The sequence below is a fragment of the Triticum aestivum genome, chromosome 7B (genome assembly GCF_018294505.1).
Source record: "Triticum aestivum cultivar Chinese Spring chromosome 7B, IWGSC CS RefSeq v2.1, whole genome shotgun sequence".
In the NCBI taxonomy this organism is placed as follows: domain Eukaryota; kingdom Viridiplantae; phylum Streptophyta; class Magnoliopsida; order Poales; family Poaceae; genus Triticum; species Triticum aestivum.
In genome coordinates, this window is record NC_057813.1 from 354,984,796 (window position 1) to 354,996,025 (window position 11,230).

At 40.4% G+C, this 11,230-nt stretch overlaps 1 long non-coding RNA gene across 1 annotated transcript; it reads left to right on the forward strand.

The window, feature by feature from the left end:
- Nucleotides 1-671: 671 nt before the first annotated feature.
- On the forward strand, nt 672-2,834 carry LOC123161368 (uncharacterized). The gene is made up of 4 exons (XR_006480684.1): nt 672-981; nt 1,053-1,230; nt 1,348-1,432; nt 2,533-2,834. It is a non-coding gene; the product is annotated as an uncharacterized lncRNA (long non-coding RNA).
- The last annotated feature ends 8,396 nt before the right edge of the window (nt 2,835-11,230 follow it).

The window sequence follows — 11,230 nt, forward strand, 5'->3', positions numbered from 1 at the left end:
TTATGATTATTTTTGTTCCATTTAATATAGATAGGTAATGGTTGGGGCGAAACTTATTTTATATATTCCATCTAATATAAATAGATAGTGCACGGGCAAAAAAAATTACTTGAACCCATACATGAGGTGATGTTATTTCGCTCTATCACAAAAATAAAAATGGAAATAGAAGTTAACAGGAAAAAGTTTAGTAGAGGGGAGTTTGAACCCAGGACCATTATGGTCTCAACTAATGGCGTTCCTTTTATTTTATAAAAACTAACGGCGTTGCTAATAGGCTAAAGTTCAGATACAAATGTAATTTTTTTGCAAAAAAAGATACTAATGTAAATTGTGCTAAAAATATTATCATGGTCCTAGACTCTATATGTAGGCATATATGCTAGTAACACTCAACAGGTTTAGTTATTTCTTCCCCGGGCATGTGTGGCTCGACCTGTAAGTTAGTTTTTCTTGCGGGGGCCTATGTGATCAATCTGTTCGTCTGTCCCGGGCTCCCGGCAGGGAGAGGCAAGGCACGGGACGGCTTGGTTCCGGCTTTTTTTCTTTAGGCAAACGGCTTGGTTCTGGATGTTCGTAACTTCGTATTTCACGGGCACAGCACATCCCATAGCCTGTCAAGCCCAGAAAAACGCCCTTTCTTTAAATTTTTCTATAAGCGGGCTCAAGCCAGCTCAACCACGCAAATAAGCAGCAATTTTCCCCTCGTTCCAGGTTCCACCTTCTCCTCCCGGAGGGAAACCCTATCTATCCGATCTAATTTTCTTTCGCCCGTGTGGCGGCGGTGGTAGATCGGAGGCAACCAAGCGCGACGACGGCTGCAGGAGCAGCTGCTCTCTCCTCCCTCTCCCGTAGGGTTCCTTGAGGGTGCCCCGCTGCGGAAGCTGCCTGTGGCGTCGGGGCCCTCCATGGCGCGCAGCGGCGGACCCAGCCTGCGCCGCGGCCGGACCAGCCTGGTCGCGCGGTGGTGGCACAACTTGTGTGCGTGATGTGCGTTCTTTGTGTGAGTGCCTGCGTGCGTGCATCCTCTGATCCCTCTTGTGTGATTGCAGGGACTGAAATCTCACTTTGTGGTGCCACTCATCCATAAACTTGTCAATTCCATTGGAGAAAATGATGGTGAGGATGAGTCTTGGTGATGTGGGTACTGGCTATGGCTTCCTTGTGCGGAACCTCATGTTAGGCTACTACACCAGGCTCATCGCTTTCGTCAGGGACTACCGCCATAGAGTATGATTGATTTTTTTTATTAACTAATGAGTCGGGCCGTAGTCGTCCGACCTTCCGACACTTATAGTACATCTCGTTGACCCTCTGTTTTTCTTCTTCTTGGGTTTTTTCCATCAGATTGACATGGAGCACAGACCATAGAAGTAGGCCAGAGTTCTGCTGGAGGACCGTCAAGCTCGACCAGCAACCTGGGTTAACATGTGTACGACGCTGAACTCTCTCCTCTTCAGATATTAGTTTCATTTTGTTCCTCCCTGTTAGCAAGTTCTTATTGCTCAATTGTGAGATGCTTGTATAGTACTCCCCTAGTATTTGCTAGGTCAGATTATATGGAAGTTAGTTGATATGTGTCACTTAAGTTGGAATTTGTAAACTGAATTGTACCCATTCTGATTTAAGAGAAATTATTATGAGAACCAAGATAGTACTCCCCAATTGTGAAATGGGTTAGTAATTAAATAGTAGTTGCAGTAAAATATTTTCATTGTGTTGATGCTCCCCCATTTTTGTTATGTTATTTCGTAGTTTTGAACTCCTTTTGAGGGACTGTGAATAGATTTGCAAGTGAACTGCTGTTGTAGAACTGCAGCGAGAGTTGTATGAGCGATTTGACATGATTTTGGAAAATTACTAATGGAGAACTGATTCACTGAACTCGTTTGTAGCAATCAGAAGTCATACTGGCTAATGAACATTACTGTCCAAGCAAGCAGATACTACAACTTAAGATCAAATCCCAAACACGCTTTTTATTCGGCCTATGACCATAGTGTAATTGTAAGTAATTTATTCCTAGATGGACGTGTCTTATTGATCACACTTCCAATCAAATGTGTGCCACTCACAACAACTAAGCTAGGCAATAAGTTGTTCATGCTTTCTTTACTATTCTAGGCTGCTTGAATGTTTCTTCCTTCGAGGCTTTTTTAAATATTCTGTTTTTTGGCACCATTTTAATTTGTGAAGGAGTACCTACTACAAATGCTAATTTTTTTCCTATCCAGATTTGAAACTTTGAGTTCAGATCTAATTTACGTGTGTCCTCTTAATTCTAATAGTTTTCTTACTTTTTGGTGTATTAATAGGTGTTTATCCTAATATAATATTTCGGATGTCCTTTTATGCTCACACATACATCATGTTTTTCTTAATATCACTTACTAGACAAGTACTAGTAAGTCTTTTTTTTGTTAAGATTCCATCTAGTGCTTCGAGTAATAAATTTGTTTGTTCTTTGTTGCAATCATATATTTTTTCTGTAACACATTCATAATGCTATATTTATGCCTTTGTTTCCAATAGGTTGATTTGTAATTCATCTTTCAAGAAGTTGATATGGACAAAGGAGGATTATACCAACTCTAGTTGCCTTCAAGAAGTCACGAGAAGAGGCATCCAACAAAAGTTTCGAGTTTTGAGGAAGGCGGTAGCTAAGAGTCAGACCCACACAGTCTCTATTGATGACCTCTAAAATTAAAAAAAAGTTGTTTTATTGGATGACTATGTAGCTTGGGTTATTTTGGATGGAGCATGTAAGTGTAATGTGTAATATGCACGCTGTATAGAGACTAGTTGGCTTGTAATATGATGTGAAAATTGGTCAATGGAAAGATGGTCTTAAAAACATGACACCCTCACGATGCATTTTCGGACCATGTCAAACTAAACTTAGAGGAGAAACTACAAAGAAAATAATACTTGAAAAGGCTAGCAAGAAATGGCAACTGCTCCATCAACCACTATTGTGATGCAAATTGGCTATGGCCCACCAAAAAATTAGATCCAAAAATAAAAAAATGAGCTGAATTATTGGGTTTGGCCCATTTGGAAATCCAGTAGGCATTAGCCCAGCAAAACTCTAGTGACGACAACTTCGTCACTGAAGGTCCCATATTTGGTGACGTTTTTTACGCGCTGCGTCACTAGTAATAATCTGTGACGGGGATTCCGTGACGATGCTGGTGACGCTCGAAAAATGTCACACATGAGTATTTTCTGACGTTTTTAGCTATTAAGTGACATTTTTGAGCTCGTCATGGTAGGTCCAATCTCTTGTAGTGCTAGTCAGGGCACTAGCCGAGCCAGTGACAAGCCCAACACACACAGGCATCACCTGGAAGCCAACTAAAAAACCACGATGGTGGCGAAGCAGCCCGCCTCCCACCAGGCTCTCACGTCCTAGATGATCATGCTCACCACTCCAGCCAAATGTCTAGCTTATATTGCTTCCAATTTGGTTAAACTGCATCAGCTTAGCTTACACATAATACCTTTGAATATGACACGGCTTCCTGTTTTTGGTACATACTAGTACATCTACCTATTAACCATGTTATTACATCAAACTAATGTTCTTGTGTGTCCCTCATCAATCACTTATGATGAAGCAGTCAGGCCGGTGGACTACTGCGAGAAAAGATCCTCATTTAAAGAATGCAGCGTCACCCTCCCCACATGACTCTCAAGAAACAACATGGCTAGATGAAGATAGTGAATGTAGCTCTGTAGTTGATTACCGCATTTCCCCTACACTAGCATTGCAGGTGCTTTCTCTAACTTGGTAGCGTGATATGTGGTTGCATGTTGCATATTGTGTCTAGATTGTAATTCTTCCAATCTGGTTAAATTTCATGTGCTATTCTGCTTAGTTTATACATTATACCTGTAAATGTGACATGCCTTCCTGTTTTTAGTACATAGTACATTTGTCTATTAAGCATGTCCTTACATAAAACTATTGTTTTTTCGTATCCCTCGTCAATCAATATGACGAGACACCTTTAGTATATGCAGTGTGATATTAGTTGCATCTTTCATCATGCGTTGCTTCTAATTTTTTGAAATGCCATTTATGATGGGACGCTTTTAACTTAGCAGAGTCATATTGGTTGCATCTTTCATGTGGTGTCTAGCTTTCATTGCTTCTTATTTGTTGAAATGGCTTCTACTTAGTTTACACAAACAGTTGTGAATATGCCATGTCGTCCTGTTTTTTGTACATATTACATCATGGTATCATGCGTTTGCCTTACATAAAAGTAGTGATGATCAGTATCATGCATGAATGAGTTCTGGAGAGTGAATTTTATTGCTTTTTCTTGTCGATTTTACTTGACAATTCAAAATCAGTAAAGCAGAAGGAAATTAGCAAGGCAGTGGATAAAGGTTCTCATTCCAAACAAAGGGCCTCTACAGATTCTACTCCGCCACCCCCCCCCCCCAAGAAGATTTGGAAGACAACACATGCATAGACACTCAACATAGTTGTGTTGATGATGAGCACGTCTCCCCTAGTGCACCATCACAGGTGCTCCCTCTAACTTGGCATTGTTATATGTGGTTGCATGTTATGTATGATATCTAGTTCCATCTGCTTACTTTACACATTATACTAGTGAATCAGACACGTGTTCTTGTTTCTAAAACAAACAATATCTGTCTATCACACCATGTTCTTACATCAAAGCACTACTGTTGTGTAACCTGCAACAATCACATATCATAAGACACGTTTGACTTGGGAGTGTGATATAGGTTACATCTCACATTCTTTTCTAGCTTGTACTACTTCTAATTTGTTGAAATGGCGCTTATGACGAGACAGTTTTAAGTTGGTACAGTGATATTTGTTGCATCTTTCATATGGTGTATAGATTTCATTGCTTCTAATTTGTTGAAATGCCTTCTGCTTAGTTTACACGTCATAGCTGTGAATATGCAATGCTATCCTTTTTTCTTACACATTCAATCATCCTATCATGCGGTCGCCTTACATTAAAGTAGTGCTCGTCAGCATCCTGCATCAATGAGTTCTGAAAAGAGAATTTTTATTCATTTTTCTTGTGGGTTTGACTTGACAAGGCAATGCAATTAAGAAACATGAAGGAAAAAAATAAGGCAGGGACTGATGGCGTTCTTTCGGCGAAACCGGCATCCAAGGTGCTTTCTCTAGCTTGGCAGTGTGATATTATCTTGCATGTTGTTTACGGTGTCTCACTTGTATTGCTTGTAATTTGATTAAATTATTTCTGCTTAGTTTACACAATTAGTTGTGAATATGCCATGTCGTCCTGTTTTTCATACATATTCCATCCTCATATCATACTTGTTCTTGTTTCTAGAACATACTATATCTGTCTATCACACCATGTTCTTACATCAAAGTACTACTATTGTGTAACCTGCAACAATCACTTTTCACAAGACATGTTTAACTTGGGAGTCTGATATAGTTTACATCTCGCATTATTTTCTAGCTTGTACTACTAATTTGCTGAAATGGCACTAATGACGAGACAGTCTTAACTTGGTAGAGTGATATTTTTTGCGTCTTACATATGGTGCATAGCTTTCATTGCTTCTAAGTTGTTGAAATGCCTTCTGCTTAGTTTACACATCATAAGGTATGAATATGCAATGTTGTGAATATGCAATGGCACTAATGACGAGAGACCTTTAACTTGGTAGTGTGATGTTGTTTGCATCTTGCATATGATTTATTTCTTGCACTGCTTCACATTTGTTTAAACGCCAGTTATGACGAGACACTGTTAACTTCACAGAGCGATATTTGTAGAATCTTTCATATGGTGTCTACCTTCAATTGCATTACTTATAATTTATTGAAATGCCTTCTGCTTAGTTTACTCATCATAGTTCTGATTATCTCATGACGTCTTGTTTTCGTACATATTACATCCTCCTATCATGTGGTTGTCTAACATCAAAGTTCAGTTCTTCTGTATCATGCATCAATTTGTTCGAAAGAACTAAATTTTTATTCTTTTTTCTTGTCAGCTTGACTTAACATGGCACAGAGAAATAGGAAGGAAGACAGAATGACAGGGGGTGGTGTTAGTACTAAGGACACACGGAAACAGAAGCGGCCGAATAATGTAGATTCTGCTGGTACTGATGGTGCAATAGAAGGTCAAAATCCAGCGGAAAATTGTACAAACATGGTATCCCATGCTACACGAGCTGCAAAACTAGCCAAACAAAAAAAATAGCTGCCACCAAACAACCAGAGAAAGCCATAGTTGTTGCAACACCTTCCACAGTACCACCAGCTGCACGAGTTACTCATGCGTCAACTGAGCTAGCAGCACGTTCCCAAGTTTCCTTGCCACCTGACACTACTTCCCAAGCACTCTTGACACAAGATGAGTTGGCAAGATTAGATGAACCTTGTGAGCTTCAATAGCTAGAAGGTAGTTGTTGGAGTCAAGTTACAGTTGCATGCTTCTTTATATGTAGTCTCACAGTTTGATGTACACTAACACTGTGTATGTCGTTGTTGGACTAGAACCTAGGCGCAAGAGGAAACAAACATGAGGGATAATGCTCGATAGGTTAACTAAATCTAGAGGAGGAAGAATGGAGATCCATTTTGAGGCGGGTTTAAAAAGGCCACGTGATGCTACAGAGTCAGTCAAGTTAGTATTAGAGGCAGCGGTTGCCGTTAGGTGTCATGCACGCATCCTCCCAACATGGATTCAGTACAGGAATGACAAATACGAAACCCAGTTCAACACCTTCCTTGACCATTTATCTGTAAGTATGGTTATGTATGGAAACTAGTAATATAGTCTTGCTCTATCCCATACTTTCTAGGTTGCTGATAATGAGACTCCCATAATTTTCAATAGATGAGGTCCAAGTTGGATAACCAAGATGATGCAACCAGACAAGCTTGCACCCATGTTTTCAAGTCTGCTTTGCGACAGTATTGGTATAACTTGAGGAAAACTCACTTTGAAGGCAAGGCTAACAGTGAACTTGCCCAAACATCTCCAGTGGAAAATATATCGGATGAAGACTGGAGAGGCCTTGTAAAACACTGGTTTGATCCAAAGTATCAAGTACGTTATATGTATGTGATCAGATCACATGTTGAACTCCTATTTACGCATGTGCCTCACAAATCTATATTCTTGTAGGTGAACTGTTCAAAGAACAAGGCCAACCATACGAAAGTGAAATTCCAACAGACGACTGGATCTCGTAGCTATATTGCGCACTGCGAGGCTCTTGTAATTAGTTGCTATTTCACTCTTTTCATTGTGCCATATCATCATATCTATATTGACTTGTTCCAAATGCAGAGGAAAGCCCGCAAGGACCAAAAAGTACCTGAACCAAATGTTGTGGATATCTTCAAGGACTGTCACACCAGCAAGATGAAGGGCATGACTACACTAGTCAAAGCCGCGGTTGTAAGTCCTTAATCCTCATGCCTTTAACTACTACTTACTCTGACTCGTGCATTGAACTGCATGGTTTGCAGCCAATGTCTATTACTCTTTTTAATTTTATACACAATTGTCTTAGCGTATCATTGCTCCTTACAAGGTCTAAAAGAGAGGAGTGATGTTCCTTTGATCTTGATCTGTAATATAGTTCCGTGCTGGACTTGCCAACACAATGTTATAATTGCATGTTTGTCTGTTCTCAGTTGTTTTGTGATATGATGTAGCGACCAGACCTCAAACAGTCTGATCTCTGTGCATCAATGTCATCCCTGGATCGGTAATGCTGACACCCACAATACTCAAGGATTTATAACAGAGTAGCAATCACACACTTATTACATCGAATGTCTCAAAAGAGAACTTATTACAATAATATGGCTTAAGGCCATCTAGAATCGATAACAGCGGAAGGCTTGGAAGATAAACTGAGTCCATCAACTCCAACAGCATAGCTGAGTGAAAGACAACGACCTATGGCACCTTACTCGTCGTCTGAAAAGTCTGCAACATGAAACGTTGCAGCTCAAAACGGGTCAGCACATGGAATATGCTGCCAATGTAACACACATGGAGTAATGAACAGAATGAATGCTATCACTACATGCATATTTGGCTGGTGGAAAGCTCTATGGTTACAGTTTTGCATAAAGCCAATTTTTTCCTACAACAAAGGAATAAAATTTATTTAACTATCATGGTGGTTGTTAAACATTGAGAAGGTTCCTCCAACTCAATCCCAATTAAACATCATCATGAACCCAATTAAATTATATTTAGAGTGATGAGATCAACATGATAATCCAAGAACCAAATACACAAAATGTCCATAACCAGGGACACGGCTAACCATGATTAGTTTGTACACTCTGCAGAGGTTTGCACACTTTTCCCCACAAGACTCGAATACATACATGGTCGGAGATTCGAGACACGGTCTTTCTGAAACAATAACTCTACTCTGGGTGGACAGTTACACCTACTTTCCCCTACATCTGCTAGCCCACCACTGAAAGAGGTCATGCAACATACTCAACTATGCTAGAGACCATAATAGCTTATGGCTACACATGGAAGTTTCTAGCATGAATAATCTTATGATCCCTTTGAGCCTGGGTGGCGGACCGTAGGATGATCACACGGGTACTCCGGGATATCCTTGGACAACACTCGATTCTCTAGGTGCCCTGACAACCACTAGGTACTCTAGGGTGCCTCAAGCAATCCACCTAGAGGTGTATTAAAGTAGCCACCTTAAGTTAACCATTAATTAACAACACTCACATCTGTCATGGATACACTCACCCAATACACGTCTACGAGCATAGCTTAGCAATCCTCAGCATAACGTAGAAGTAACTCCCAAAGGTTTGATAATAAACAAGGCAATAGGTTCTACCTCATCATCTACTTCCCAAAACCCACATATTAATCAGCTCCTAACCATGCAATGTTTGAGGGTTGATCTAATGCAATAAAAACTGGGTAGTAAAGGGATGTGATCAAAGTGTTACTTGCCTTGCTGATGATCCGTGAAACCTAGAGACACGTAGTAGCATGCTTCGCACTCCGGGTACTCTATCGCAAAAAAAATACATACATAAGCACTCAAACTAGAAGCACGGGTAAAACTCAAATGAGAGATCTAACTAGAAAGTTCAACTTAAGAACTCCGGTTTGCAAAAAGAATCAAATCAAGCGAAGCAACAAAACTCAAACTACAAAATAAACAAGATACGTTTACTAATCTGGACTAAAGTCAAATTTTACAGTACCAAAATCTTGTTCAAGTTATTTAAACAGAAAGAGGGCTTCGAGACGAAGATCTGGGCGCTTGACTCGCCTGATTCCGATAAACGAGCGAAAAGATAAACTAAAACGAAGATTAGGGCGGAAATCACGATCGAAAATAATCACGGAAAAACCATGGAAAAAGAAAAACTGACGAATAGGCTAACGAACGAACGTTCGCTGTCTACGGCTAACGGGTGAACACCGTTTGTTAAAACAAACATACGGACGAATGTCTGCTATTAAACTAAACCGGAAAAACCGAACCGATCTAATATAAAAAACGAATCTAGGGTTTTTAAAAAACCGAGGTTTTTTACCTAAAAACTGAAGAAAAAAACCGGCGGGCGGATCGGATCGGGACCGGCGGCTCCGGTGGCGTCTCTGGCAAGGCGGGGCGCTACGGGGCGACGGCGGAACGCGGCGGCGCGGGGTGCTGCGGCGGTGAGCGATGGCGAGCGGCGTCGCGGCGGCTGCTGCGGGCTACGGCTGCTACTGCTGCTTCTGGAGGCGGGGCGAGGCGGGGTTGAGGGCGGCGGCGGCGCGGTTCGGCATATAAAGGGGGCGGGGCGGGGCTGGCTTGGGGAGGGGGCAATCCATGATGGCGGGGGTGTCCCGGACTCTGGCGAAGTCCGGCTCGGGCACGGGCGCGTGCGTGAGGGAGGCGGCGGGCTTGGCCCGGCTCGGCTGGGCCGCCGGCCCAGTCGGGCGCTAATTTTTTTATATATATTTTGCCGAAAAAACAAATCCGAGAAAATAAAATAAAAATCTAAAAATACCAAAACAAATTTTCACCATCAAAATAAAATATTTAGAACATGATGAACATTTTCTTGGCCTAAAATGCAATTTTAAATTATGCATAGTTTTTTCTACTTCAAATAAAATTGCATTAAAAAATCCAAATAAGACTATTTATTTGATTTTAATATTTTTCCTTGAATATTTCATTTATTTTGGAGAAGTCATATTATCTCCTCTCATATATTTTAATATGAAATATTTTAGGAGAGAAAAATTAATTAAAACCAAAATGATCCCTGTTTCAATATCTGAGAAAACTCAAATATGAAGACGATGAAATCCCCAACTCTCTCTGTGGGTCCTTGAGTTGCTTAGAATTTCTAGGATCGCGAAACAAAATGCAATAAAATATGATATGCATGAATGATCTAAGTATAACATTCAAAATTGGAAATTTGGGATGTTACATATGAATATTGTCATACTATGCTTACCATATTATAAACTTTGTCTCTTTATCCTTAGTTGTCAATCAAATGTGAAGAAATACACAATACATTAGCCATGGTACATACTCATATGTTTGGAACCTGGTTTTATTATGTACTTTGCAGTAAAATACAACTAATATTTTACATGGGTTCACCAAAATAAGTTTTGTATATAGACCAAAGCTATTTTGTTCGGTTTTACTTCCTCCTTAATATCTTCTGTTCTGGTAGTACTAATGTAAAAACTCAACTTTTCAGAAAGCTATGGAAAAAATAGTGGAACCGCCACTTTCTGAAGGTGACGAGGCAACTATAACCGCAATGTCACCTCTTGCTCTAGTGGGTCAGTACCTGTCCACTAACAGTGCCAAAACCACGTTCCTGCGTAATATTGGGTTGGTTGTTAAGGCGATCTCGTCCAAACTGCCTCATGATCAAGATATGCAAGCTCAAAACAATGTTATATCTGGGCTCCAGACACAAGTCCATTCCCTAACAGAGACCCTTTGTGAAACAATGATAACCATTGTTCGATGTCGTCAAGATATGCATGGTTTTGAAACCAGACTATCAGACATTTGCTATGTTGTTCAGGAGCCTAGGAGAAATGAAGGTGAAAGTTATGGTGCTCCATCGGACAGTACAACATGAAAACGTATCACTCAGGTCAAATGAATTGAGCTTCTGAACTTCTGGTGGTGCATTTATCTGCCAAACTATTAACCT